Source organism: Trachurus trachurus (assembly GCF_905171665.1).
Source record: "Trachurus trachurus genome assembly, chromosome: 18".
NCBI lineage: Eukaryota > Metazoa > Chordata > Actinopteri > Carangiformes > Carangidae > Trachurus > Trachurus trachurus.
The window spans coordinates 1093066-1105780 of NC_139909.1; positions in this window are offsets into that span (position 1 = coordinate 1093066).

The following is a 12715-nucleotide window of genomic DNA, read 5'->3' on the forward strand; positions in this document are numbered from 1 at the left end:
GCGACCGTGTCTACTCTTTGTTACCACATGTGGGAAAATACATGACAGGATACTCAATGCCTAAACTACATATGGGGAAATACATGACAAATACTCAATGCACAACATAGTTAGTGCTCACATTTTTGGTTGTCAACAAGCCAGTTCTTTACGTTAACTGTAAATGAGTGAAATGAGGTGATTCTCTGATAGATTGTGGCTGAGTTCCACTGGTGTGACGCTCTGAAGGAGAAAACAGCCTGGCTGAACGAGGTTTTCCTGAGTGGGATTATGCAGAGTCTTTTTTGGACGCACCTCGTGTGGATCTAACAGCAGATGATTTAAACTTTATGAAACTCCAAGGTCCAAGCAGGTCTACGCAGGTCCAAGCAGGTCTAAGCAGGTCTAAGCAGGTCTAAGCAGGTCCAATCAGGTACAGGTACAGGTCTAGGTGAGGAGGAAATAATGAGACAGAAGTACAGACTGTGTTAAGAGTCATTAGTCTCTCTCTCACACACACAGACACACACACGTTATCTGATCTGCTGTCTTCTAGTTTCACTGTAACACACTTAGACACACAGTTGACAGATGTGTGTTTTGAAAGAGGAGACCGGCAGCCTGTCGCCATGGTAATGATCATACCTGTCAATCAACAGGTAATCTGTCAGCTGATAGGAAGACACCTCATCACCACCTCCTGACCCAGCAATGACCACACACACACACACACACACACACACACACACACACATACACACACACACACACACACACACACACACACACACACACACACACACACACACACTGGTTTGGACTCTGAACCAATAGAAAACACTCTCTACTCTACTCTACTCTGCACAGTTATGCACATGTCTTCATAACTGTGTATCATCCCTGTTGTTTTCTGCAGTGATAAAAAGACGCTGTAGCTCAAGCCGAGTAAACACACGAGCCTCCTACAATGGCGACTGCATTGTTCCCAAGTGTAGCTACAACATCATCTGGACAGTCTGCCTTCTCAGTAAAAGGAGTTAGTTAACCTATGGAACACTTTACCCACTCACCTGAAACTGGACACTGATACAAACTCGTTTAACAGAGGATTACAGTTTTTCTCGATTGCTAAGGTCACATTTCTTGAAAGCTGCTGTCTCTCCTTTTCTCTAAACTGTGAACACAAACCCCAATTATCAAGCTACATTCACAAAACCTCAGACTCTTCTTGCAAAACCAAACTTTCACCTCAAAACAGTTCAATCTGAGATTTTTCATAACTCCTAAATTAACAGCACTACGAACAGGCACACAGAGCCAAGGCTTTTGTTGGAGACAATGTGGAACCCCTATGGCTAACCATTTTCATGTTTTTTGGGCCTGTCCGAAAATCCAGTTATTTTGGAAGGAGGTGTCAACCGAGATAAATAAAATAATAGGGGTGGATTTAGATTTTTCTTTTGTTATTTTATATCTTGGTAAAATTCCAAAAACAGTCTTGCATAAGGACAGGTACTTGTTGAAGATTCTTCTGGCAAGTGGTAGGAAAGCCATAACCAGAAAGTGGTTGCAACCAGATCCTCCAATACTGATCCAGTGGCACGGGATTATTCACGAAATTTACTGTATGGAGAGACTTACTTTTGTTTTAAGACTTCAGTTGGAGAAGTGTATGGAACGCTGGGAAAAATGGATTGAATATGCACCTTGAATAGTGTGACATTTGACTATGATGTATGTGTATGTATGTATGTGTAATAGAATATTTTGTTTTTAACTGTACCACCCATGATGATCTCATGTTCTTTGTTCATGTATGTAGATAAATAAAAAGTTAAAAAAAAAAAAAAAACAGTTCAATCTGGTGCCCAAAACTGAACTATGTTGTCAAATCGTGCCCCGAGTCAATCAAAATTAAAAACACTACTGAGCAGCCACTAAACACTACATAGACAAATAGAAAACACAACTCAGCACATGAATCTGTAGAAATACATGTTTCTCTGTACTGGGTCAGACCACAGAACTTCATCCTGAACTAGCTACAGTATATGTTCCCTCACATCATTGGACACAAGTGTGATCAATTTTGAGTTGTTGTGTTCAACCGGTGAAACTTGTGCTTTACTTGTGTTTGACTTTTGCCACCTGTGCTCAGCATTATGCAACACAGGTGCATCACAATGAAAATGTGTTGGTAAGATGTGTCTAAACAGGTGAAAAGTGCTGATGGTTTTGCCAAAAGAGAGTGATTCAATCAGTGGGTGAGAATTTGGTTCAGACAACAGGGTTTAGTGTTTTAGTAATTGAGAAAAACTGTAAAAGCAAAACAACAACGCTCACATGTATGAATATGGACTTTTTCATTGTTACTATTTTTACTGTTAGGATCATGATTTCTGTTTGCTCAATCTCCTCTCGTTGATCTTGTGCTCTGTATTTTTAGATTAGTCTGCTACTGTCATGATGTCGTGTCATGCACTTGGTTTCATCTCATACTGTTGATCATATGTTCTGTATTTTTAGATTAGCCGCCTATGGACTGGTGTTGAAAATTAGCACATGTGCTAAACACACTCAAGCAAAGCATCTGTTCTGTCCACTGGAACAGTCTCAACGTATTTGTGATGTCCATATCAAACTTTTATCCAACCATTTTAAACTTGGATGTTTTTATACTGAAATGCCTACTTGCTGCTGTTGTTGTTATATTATCGAATGTTATTTATATTTACAATTTCCTTTAATATGTTTTTATATGAGGGGCAGCACAGTCTGGGGGATGTAGTCAGGACTTAATTTCACTGCTTGTTGTAAGTGTACACTTTAACTTTGCATGTGACAAATAAAGAATCTTGAATCTTGAATCTTGAATGAAAGTAAATAAATACACCTTTTCATAGCCGTTTGTCTTGGTCGCTGTCTGTCAGGATGTAACGCTACGACTGCTTCCCTCACAACTCATCAAATACACAATCCAACAACTCCAAGTGAACAAGTGTAACCTGTCGTTATGCATACGATTATTTTACACTAAATGTATATTTTTTGTTTCCATACCTGATGTCTGTGAGCTGCTCCTCCTCCTCCTCCTCCTCCTCCTCCTCCTCAGGTGGAACCTTCATCAGCCTGTGTTTCCCCCCGGTCCTCTTCCGGTGTAACTCCATGTTTCTATAAAGACCTTTGTCCCGCCAAAACTCTCCCTCTGGCCTCGGTGCTCTGTGGGAGAGGTGAGCAGTGTTCCTGTCAGGGATCTGTTACAACACATCCATGCTTCCTGTCCATCCTCTTGTCTTTCATCAAAGATACTCTATTTATTTAATAGACCGAATCTCCTCGTTATTTACAACTACTTCTGGGTAGAAAACCAGCACGTAATTTGAAAGAGAACAGTAGTAACGAACCAGAGTTTAGCTATATAATATAATATATCATATTTTTCACATCCTATCACCTTTTAGACAAATCTGAAATGATTAAAGAAACATTAATATTTATCTGTGTGTGTTTTGTGTTGCTATGTGTTGTATTTATTCAGTTTGAGGGAATCACAGTGTCTAGAAAGCATCAGTGGCTCAGCTGACAGGGACAGCTGACGGTAGCTAAGCTAACGGTAGCTAAGCTAATGGCGGTAGCAAAGTTAAGGGCGGTTGCTAAGGTAACGGCAGAGCTAACGACGGTAGCTAATTAAGCTAACGGCGGCAGCTAAGCTAACGTCGGTCACTACGCTAACGGCGGTCGCTAAGCTAATGGCGGCTGCTAAGCTAACGGCGGTTGCTAAGCTAACGGCTTCAGCTAAGCTAACAGCAGGACGTCAGCTGTTAAAACCCTCCCGTTGTGGGACACGACATGAAACTACTCCAGTTAGCTCAGTCATGTTGGAACTCAGATATCCGCTGGAGAAAATATTTGTTCATGGACCGTTTATTGAGTCACTGAGTTATTAAAGTTAAACAGGTAGCTAACCGTTAGCCCAGCTAATCTATGATAACCATGACTAAATAATTAGTTACAAAAACATGCACACATAAATAGTAATGTTTGTCCAATCACTGGTTTTTATAAACTTTACAAACATCATATTAGTCTAAACGGTGATATAGTAACATGAAAAATGAAGTAGTTGTAAACAACAAGGCGATTCGTTCATAAATATAAATATAATATACATTTGTTTTAAATTGACTATTATCCCTTGTGTTGTTTTTTTGTTTTGTTTGTTGCAGCCTAGTGTTTATGATTAACTATATTGTGCTTTTTTGCAATTGTACAGCACTTTGAGCACAAATGTGCTCTAAATAAATTGTGACTTGACTTGATAAATAGAGGCTGTTATGTCCACATTGTAGGGGCTGGCTGGCTGCTCATTTATTGTTTGGTTTAATCTTCGTCAGATAGCTAATAAAGACGCTTGAAATAGCCTGATATGATCTTCTCCCTCCTTCCTAAAAAAAAAAAAAAAACAGGACGCAGAAGAATGACAGCGGTTGAATTACCGACCAGCAGCATCTGATCACCCGGGCTGCAGCTCCTGATCCCCGGCTCTCCTCCTCCGTGTTTGAACTCGGCTTCCTCCACGCTCGGCTCTGGCTGCAGCATCAGGTGTGTCGATCCGAGGAATTAAAGGGACGGTACGTGATGTTTGAGGTTAATAGATGGAAGCTGCTAAAGGAAGAATGCAGTCAAACATGTTACAGTTATTTCAAAACTCTTCACACAGTTACCACAACATAATCTCTCCCCATGCAATAAAATGACTGACTCAGCTCGTCCAATAGGAAAAAAACCCCTGTAATAATCTGAGTTAGACTTAAAGTAGAAACTTCAACTTCAATTTCAAACAACTTTATTAATCCCACCAGGGGCAATTGATCAGCAGCTTGCACAGTCCAAAAACACAGTACACACAATAAATACATATAAGAAACAAGGTAAATAAATAGAATAGAATGCCAAGGAATACAGTGTTGTCAAAGATCAGTTGAATAAAGTGAATAAATACATACGTTGCACATGTTTGACCAATAAAATGTGCATGGTAAGAGGAATAAAATCATTATCAAGAATTAAAGAGGCGAATAGCAGAGGGGATGAAAGTCTTGCAGACAGGTGAAACATTGCAATGACCTGAGGGCAACAGAGAGAATTCGCTTGCCAGCACGTAACCAGGAGAAGACAAAATATTGTTTACAGAGCAGCTCACGGCTCTGCTCCGCCGTTCTAAAAATAAAAATAGCTTGCATCGACAATTAAAGGTAACAAACCTACTGCTATGACTGTAGGGATTATGGCAATGGGCCAATTTGACAAAATGTTGAACTATCCCTTTAATACAGACAGAAGCGCCTGCTATCCCGTTTGCATTTCGATGCTGGTAGAATTACAACTGCAACAACACAGACGCGCAAAGCGATTTTACAACCCGCGCGTAGTTTTCGAGCTGTGTCGGACGGAGAGTCAGCCCACTCATCTGGTCTGGATTCTGACTTCCGACTTGAAGCCGACTTCATCCAGGGAAAAGATTTATGCCATGTAAGTACATTGTTTGTTTTTGAGTTAGAGAAAACTGAAAATGATTCTGTCGTTTAACTGAAAGAATTTCATGCCAAGTTTTCAAATAAATCACATTTTTAAACATTATTTTCATTGTTGAAGTTTAAAAGTCTGGGTGTGCGACAAGGGGAAAGCAGTGATTTTGACAATTGTAAGAATGTTGAAAAGTATGAAAAAATTATAATAGAAAGGTGGTACATTTTTTCTAAGGTGGTTTTATTGTTAGTTTGACAAAGAAGTGGAATTTTGTACAATATGATGTGTATTTTTTTTTAAATATGACCAAAGAACATAAAAGTGCCCGTAGTCTAAGAATCACCCATACACGTTATTATCATATCATTCATCTAACACACCGACACGTGTAGATGAATGGAAACACTTTTGCACACCGGTAGGCAGAAAGGTGCAGCGGAGGAGGAGAAACACGTGGACTAGGCGAAGAAAATCCCGCACGCTCGGCTCTGGCTGCAGCATCAGGTGTGTTGATCGGAGGAATTAAAGGGACGCTACGTGATGTTTGAGGTTAATCGGATGGTTAAGCTACTAAAGGAAGAATGCAATCAAGCATGTTACAGTTTTTCAAAACTCTTCACACAGTTACCACAACATAATCTCTCCCCATGCAATAAAATGACTGACTCAGCTCGTCTAATAGGAAACCGGGACGAGTTGTAAAAAACTGTACAATTTGCCTTAGATTTCGGGTAGATGCAGCAATAATAAAGAGTGGGTTGGATTTTGTTTTATCCCATATAAGTTTTCTCCTCGGCTTACAGCAGAGCAGAGTGACTGACCCGTGTTTCAGACCAAACACTCTATAGAATGGTAATTGGTAAATGGACTTGCACTTATATAGCGCTTTTCTAGTCTCTTGGACCACTCAAAGCGCTTTACACTGTAGGTCACATTCACCCTTTCACACACATTCATACAGCGCTGTAGCGCAGGAATCTAACCATTCACACACATTCATGCCCCGATGGACACATCGGGGGGCAAGTGTGGGTTCAGTGTCTTGCCCAAGGACACTTCGACATGTTGCCAGGAGGAGCCTGGAATCGAACCACCGACCTTCCGGTTAGTGGACGACCCGCTCTACCTCCTGAGCCACAGCCGCCTGTATAGAAGTGATTGCTGTCGGAAGATACAACTATTTAAGACTTATATTAACACAAACATTCCGCTTACTTCTGCTCTAAGGTAGAAACAGCAGTAATAAAGAGAGGGTTGGATTTTGTTTGATCCCAGTTGGTCAAAGGTGTGAAATAAAAAAAAGCGCCTGCTATCCCGTTTGCATTTCGATGCTGGTAGAATTGCAACTGCAACAACCCAGATGCGCGAAACGATTTTACAACCTGCGCGTAGTTTTCGAGCTGCGTCGCCAGTGGAGATGAAGCCGACTTCATCGAGGGAACAGATCCTCGCCTTGCCTGTAAGTACATTCTTTGTTGAAAATCATTCTGTCGTTCAACTGAAAGAATTTCACGGTCTTTTCGGTCTTTTACAAAGATGTACTGTATATCAGGCATGTCCAAAGTCTGGCCCGGGGGCCAATCGCGGCCCGTGTTCAAATTCCCACCAGCCCGTAGCCTCTGTCGTAAAATCAATAATATGCGGACACCAGCACGTACAAAAAACAAAACAAAAGCTATTTTATATTTCACCAGACCTGTGGCCGCACTCTAGCTGCGCGACCCTTGACCCTTGCCAGCCCATTTCTAAAATATGATATAATATAATATATAATATACGTTTCAAATGAACCTAGATATGTTTAAGCTTCCTGACAGACTTTTTCTTCATTTTATGTGGTCTTCAAATGTGAAAAGCAGAGTGATTTTGGTAAAACCTTGTTTAGATTTGTTAATATTCTATGTGAAGAAATGAAAAGAATGCCATTTGCAATAAAAACATGTATTAAATAGTTCATTTGCATAGTGTTAAAGGTTCAAAGGATCCGACCCACAGGTTTTCACCTCACCAAATCTGGCCCTCTTTGCAAAACTAATGTAAATGCTCGTAAATATCTATCTGTCACACTTCGAGACTGTATTGTACTATTGTAAATGATTTATTTTGATGTTCATGCTGTCTTTTTGCAAATTGTGAACAGTGTGGATTTTATTTTAGTTTCTGTTATAGCGTATAATCTCAAAAAAGATGTTATGTAGACACTAAAAATACATTTTCTGTTGTTTGAAAGAATTTTGTGCAACTTTTTGACATTTACAAGTTGAGGGATACAGCTGTGACATTTCTGTATTTTGAAAAATGTGCAAATTTGAGTTTTATTTGAGTTTTTAGCAATAATACAATATTCAGTATGGACATGAGCTGCAGCTCTGAAACTGTGTGTGTGTGTGTGTTGATGTGTCCATGTCCAGAGTGGAAGTGGTCCAGCCCGTCGCCACCACCTCTGCCTCTGTGGCGTCGTCATGGTGACGTGCTGAAAGGTGAGGTGCGTGACCTCTGACAGCAGCACTTCCTCTCTCTTCCTGTTGGCTCCGCCCCCCCACTCGCCGCCACATTCCAGCTGCTGACCAGACAGGAAGTGATGTCACTCACTGCTGTCTGTCTGTCCTGTCTTGTCTCTACGTTTCCCATGATGCCGTTCACTCACACACACACACACACACACACACACACACACACACACACACACACACACACACACACACACACACACACACACACACACACACACACACACACACACAGAGTGATGTAAGATGGCCGCTGTCTACACATGTCACATCCACCTCCATTTCATGTCTGATCCTCCAACATCTGGGACGAGTTAGAGCAGGAATGAAGGAGGAGGGAGGGGGGGGAGGGGGGGGGGTAGCTGAAGGTCTGACTCTGAGACCAGCAGCAGTAAAGTGTGTCGTTGTTATAGAAACCAGATTGACACACACACACACACGCACAGACACACACCTGGAACGTTTCCAGATGTTTCTTCTGTTCAAGTCGATCAGAGGAGTTCCTACAGTCACACACACACACACACACACACACACACACACACACACACACACACACACACACACACACACACACACACACACACACACACACACACACACACACACACACACAGCCCTGGTGAGACTCCGCCCTCTGCTGGACAAACGCCACACTACAACCAGAGGAGAACAGACACACTCTTGACAACAACTGTCCCATGATGCATTGCATCTCTTTCAGTGACTGACTGATGATGATGTCACTGCAGAGTCATGACATCATCACGTAAACTGAAGGTTACAGTAGGTGCGTTTCCATCAGCTGTTTAGATGCATCGAGATGTATCGCATCGGAAAATGATGATGGAAACGCCGTGATTCGAATTAAAATCCCCTGATTCACACAAACTGAAATACGCTGCTATGGCCGGTGTTGGTTGATGATTCGAATTAAGTGACGTAGCCACTTTAACCCCGTCTGCTCCTGTGTTGCAGTTCACTCACAAGACAACATCAGGGTTTCACTACATCTAATTAATTGTGGTGCACCGCCACGGCAAAATAAAAGCCCACACACACCTTCATAATGATGTTACTGCACAGTTCTTCATAGTTCCTCCCAGTGGCGTAAATATCGACGGTGCAACCGGTGCAGCTGCACCGGGGCCCAGGCGCCGTCAGGGGCCCATGAAGGAAGAGAGAGAGAGAGAAAAAAAAAAAACAGCTGTCCAGTATTGCGACAGGCCCCTGTTTTTGTGAATGGCATAGCTCGACGCGGGTCGGTATAAGGTAATGCTGAGTGGCTAGTGTGGGAGGAGGAAATTATAATTTATCCAATCACCTTGATACCTGTCAGTCAAGATGAGTTGCGGTTTGAGCCGAGCTCAGGGCAGGCTGGTGTTGATATGGAGCCGCTGTCCGTGGTGCTTAAGCGCTGGTTTGCAGGGTGAGTTTGTGGCTAGTCATCTGTAACTGGGGTTGCCACGAGAACTGATACCTCTACATGCTGACATGCAAAAAATACGTCAGTACCTGCATTTTTTCTCGGCAGACTGTGTCGATCCCTTTCGGGACTGACGCGGACAGAATACGCACGTGAGTCTGAGCAGCGCGAGGTCTCGGTGCGGCTACAGTCGAGCTCGCGGTCCGTGTATGTGAATGCAGCCGGACCTCGAGCCTTCTGCTCAGTGTGTGCCACAAGTTTGAGCTCATGTAAACATGACAACGTGCCACACGTCTTTCTCCCGTCAGTTGTCATGATGGAAACATGACGCTCTGACAGTGGTGCGGCGTTTGGATCATAACACATCCATGGTTTGGACCAGAGAAAAAACAAACGTGTGTAAATGTAATACATATGGGCTGCAAAATGAAACAATGTGTCATTTTTGCACCAGTTTGTGTGAAAACCCTATGGTGACAATAGCAGTTCTCTCAAGTGGCTGTGTGCGTGTGTGTGTGTGTGTGGGCAGCAGCAGGTATAGGGCAAAAAATATTTGCACCGGGGCCCATCACCATGATGTTACGCCACTGGTTCCTCCTCAGTAAAAACCAAACTTATCAACCAGCGCATCCAGTGTTTACCATTAATAAAGTCTCTCTCTCTCTCACTCACACACACACGGACAGGTCGCGTTATGAAGGTAATAAACATATGCGCTAAATCGCTCTAATGTGTTCAAATCAGACCGTCAGTCCGTCCGGGGGAATTTCTTTTAATGCGCATTTCCCAGTAATTCGAATCACTTTGGATGGAAACATGGCTAGTGTTGGAGTTGTGAGGAGACAGATGTGAACATCTGGGTGGAGTCATCACTGGGTTGTGTTGTTACACTGTGTGTGTGTTCACACTATACGCACACTTTATACAGGTAAGGTGGTCAACCTGCAGGTGTGTTTTCTTTCCTCTCCTATACCCTTCCTCTCCCCTCCTTTCCTCTGGGTTGTGTTGTTACTCTGTGACTGCTGGTGGAGTGAAATGCATTGTGGGACACTGTCCACATGTAACCAGCAGCTTCCAGAAGCCTTCACCACTGTAGCAGTAGCACTATGGTGGCTGACCTCTGACCTCTCAGCTGACGGTGTGGTTGTGGGCGTGGCCCTGGATCAGAGAGGGACCAATCACAGTCAGAGTGTCTTTCATTTGGTTTTATTAAGAATAACATATGACAGGATATAAAAGTAAAAAAGAAGTAAAAAAAATCAAACAGGACGGGCGGTGTTTAGCCCAGTTGGTAGAGCACCCGCCTCATGTGTTGAGGCAGGCAAGGCAAGGCAAGGCAATTTCATTTGTATAGCCCGTTTTTACAAACAGTTTGTCTCAAAGGGCTTCACATCCCATCATAACAACATTCGCGGATCCTTAAAAAGTCTTAAATTCATGTATCTAAAATAAAGGTCTTAAAAAGTATTAAATCTATTAGAAATTTCTTAAGATGGTCTTAAATACAGTACTTAATGGTCTTAAATTCATGGATTAAATTCAAAGCATCAGCTGTGATGGGACCTGTTGGAAAATCCAACCGGTCTCATCACAGCTGATGCTGCTGGACACAAGGCACTGGCTCTGGTGGACGTGGTCTCTGGGACCAGCCCAGATCAAAGGTCACAGGTCAAAGGTCAAGGCCTGGCTCAAAGCAGCAGGACAGGAAGTGAAGAGGAGAGCCAGAGAGACGTTTCCATGGAGACGTCCTGCTCATCATCTGGACGTCATCAAACACACTGATCACTCTGATTGATGAACTCTGATCATACAGATTCTTGAGCCATCAGTGGAACTTCTTCTCTTCCTGGTGTCGGCGGTTTCTTCTTCTCTGTAGAGACAGAAAACGGTGAGACAGAGACAACAACTAGAGACAGTGCTGAGTGTGATGGTGGAGGAGAGATGGGATGTCTTCATCCAGTTGGACATGTTAAAGGGAGAGGAGGAGATCTTTGTAACATTTTAAATGTATTGTTTGAACTCCTCTTCACACCTTGATTGCAACTAATTAATTAAATACTTTTCCACAAACATGAGAAATGTCAGTCACCTGTGGAACAGACCATCCGGTAAAAACACAATCCAATCCAATGTGTGTGAACGTGTGTGTACAAGGGGTTTTTCTACAACATGTTTTGGCTAGCGTAAATGCTCATCAACATTAGCTGAGCTACCTGGTCAGTCCCGTGGTTAATTCATGTGTGTTGATTAATCTAAAAATTAGGGCTGGGCAAGTTAATGCGTTATTATTTGCGATAACTCATTAAACGTTGCCCAGCCCTACTAAAAATGTACTTGTGTGCCATATGTTGTCTTTGATAATATTTGTGTGTTAAAACAGCTTATTTGATATAAAAATAACATGTTAAAAATCTGAATGTAAGTTAAAAACAATTACATACAGCTTTCTATCAGAGATGGTCAGTGGTTTAAAATGGGTTATAAAAACGTGATTTTCATGATTTCACTTGTGATTGCAAGAGTTAAAGGATATATGATTTGAGTTTGTATAAATTACTAAACGGCTATGATTTGATAAGCGTATTGGTCTTAAAAGAGATACTAATGGTTTATTTTTGTTTATTCTCATTTTTAGCTCTTACATTGAGTTCATGAGTGAACAAGGTTCGCAGAAATAAAAACACTATGAACCATCAGTCAAGGCCTATGACCGTCATTCAGCCGGGGATGCTACAGTCAACTCTCACCTTTGACCTTGAGATACACTCTCGTCCCCCTCAGTAAGACTCCGTCCTTGTTGTAGATTCTGCAGATGTATCCTCCTGTGTCTCCCTCTCTGGGCTTTCTCAGCTTCAGACTGAAGTCTCCAGTCTTCAGGTCGTTCTTCATCTCTGTTCTGTCTCTGAAAACCTGGTCCTGTTCTACAGAACCGTTCTGATACACGTGGACCTTCATGTGTAATTTGTCCATCCACTCCACTATGACGTCTTCAGGTAGTCCAGGTGTGGTCTTGAAGGGCAGGACAGACTCCTCCCCTGCCTCCACCTCCACCGGTTTGCCTGAGAGACAACAAACACATGATGATGTCATCAGACAGCAGCAGCAGATTTTAATCTCCTCAGTAAAGAAACCTGAAGGACAGAATCAGAATCAGAGGAAGAGTGGACAGATGTAGCAGCTGATGCTGCGTCTGGAGTGTTGAGTTGGTTCTGAGCAGAGCTGAACAGAACCTGAACCCGACACCAACCTCTATAAACAGCTGATAGTTACA